Source organism: Sturnus vulgaris, chromosome 6 (genome assembly GCF_052056855.1).
Source record: "Sturnus vulgaris isolate bStuVul1 chromosome 6, bStuVul1.hap1, whole genome shotgun sequence".
Taxonomy (NCBI): Eukaryota; Metazoa; Chordata; class Aves; order Passeriformes; family Sturnidae; genus Sturnus; species Sturnus vulgaris.
In genome coordinates this window covers 31,875,976-31,877,677 of record NC_142248.1, presented here as the reverse complement: position 1 = coordinate 31,877,677, position 1,702 = coordinate 31,875,976, and positions in this window count along the sequence as shown.

The window sequence follows — 1,702 nt, the reverse complement described above, 5'->3', positions numbered from 1 at the left end:
TGCATCTCTAAGCACCTTACTTCTAAACAAATGTTTGTCATTGATTACTTGCTTTGACTCAAATCCAGGTAATTGTTGTAAGAGAAGTAGAGGTTTGATCTGTATTTGATTCTCATCAAGAAGGGAGAATCTTCAATGATTATTTAAAAAGTAGTTTATATTCCAAGAGACTTTCAGCAAGCTCCTAGAGAAGTAGTATGAAATATGGTAACAATTTATGTTATGTAATATGGTAACAATATGTTACACATTTATTTTGTAAAACAGAACATGCTGAAACATGGAAAGGATTGTTTAGCATCCCTACTCTTGAGACCTAAAGACTTAGAAACTGGATTTTCATCTGAAACAAATATACCTGTAGCCACAGAACACCCAAAACTGCTTCAGACATTCTTCATGAGAAAACTAGTTGTCATTAGCAGCACTAAAGCAATTGGAATCATCCAGCTGGTGAGATCCTATTACTCATGAAACTATGAACCAAGAGGTACAACTTCTAGCTCGTGTCTGCCACCATGATACAAGATAGAATGCACTTTGGTTCAGGCTACATTTCGTTTATTCCTTTCTAAAATTATTTTAAATATTGCAGGAAATATGTATAATTTTAAATGGCATTACAGCACTTCTGAAGAGCCTTATAATATTGATGAAGTTGGAAGTGATGCTGGTTTTGCTGTGTCAATTCGTCTTTGTGAAAAATATAGTTTATTTTTTAGATCTTTACTTTCTACAAAAATGACAGAGTTCCTGAATTGGAGGTAGAAGTTACTCTGTGCCCTGAACAGTAATATGACAAATTATGCCTGTGTTTGTTAATGCTCTCCCATCTCACAGCAGAATGCCATTTCCTCTAAAGCTGTGAAAGGTTCATGGGAGGGGAGAAGCTTGATTGTATTCCTGCTTAGTCACAGAGGAACCCACGTTGAGAGGGACCTTGAAAGATCATCTGGTCCAACCTTTTGTAGGACAGGGGGCCTAGATGAGATGAACAAGCTCTGTCTGCAGTCACATTTGAAAACTTCCAGTGATGATTTCTGTATCCATCACTTTACTGTTCTTCTGTGCATCCTGTCCCAAGTCCTTTGCAGTTTCTCCTAAAGCAGCACTTGGGCTGCTTCCTTGCCTTTGACGGTCAGAGGCTTCCTTGAGCAAGTCCTGCCCTTTAATTCAGACCCTCAGCAGCTTTCCTGTCCTTGTGGGGAAGATACTTGATGTTCAATTTCTCTTGATATTTATTACTTCTGCCTTCATCGTCAAGTTCCGAAACTCTGGCAAAAGTGGAAGCAGGTAAATTCTGCTGCAAAAGCTAAGAATTGAATTTTCAAATGTGTTTTTCAGTTCCTGTGGTGGCAGACAGGGTACTAGAACAGAGTCCTTGGGTTCATTTAATGCAATGCAGCTGTTCTTCAGGGAGCTGAACACATCTCTTTGTGGCTGTTGCTTTGAGCCAGCAATAACAGCCATGTCCCAAATAAAAAGTGTCTTGCTTGCCACACATGTCATAAAGCTCTTCAGCCCCTCAAGCAACAGTGAGATCAACTGCCATGATTAGAAAGTGCTAAAAAATCCCTAGCTTTTTATGACCTTTCCAAGGAGACAGATCTCCTAAGGTTTATAAGAATGGGTAATAAAACTTGTTTTTCTAGCTCCAGATGAAAAACAATTCTATTTCAGGATTTCTGTCATCCAGATTAAA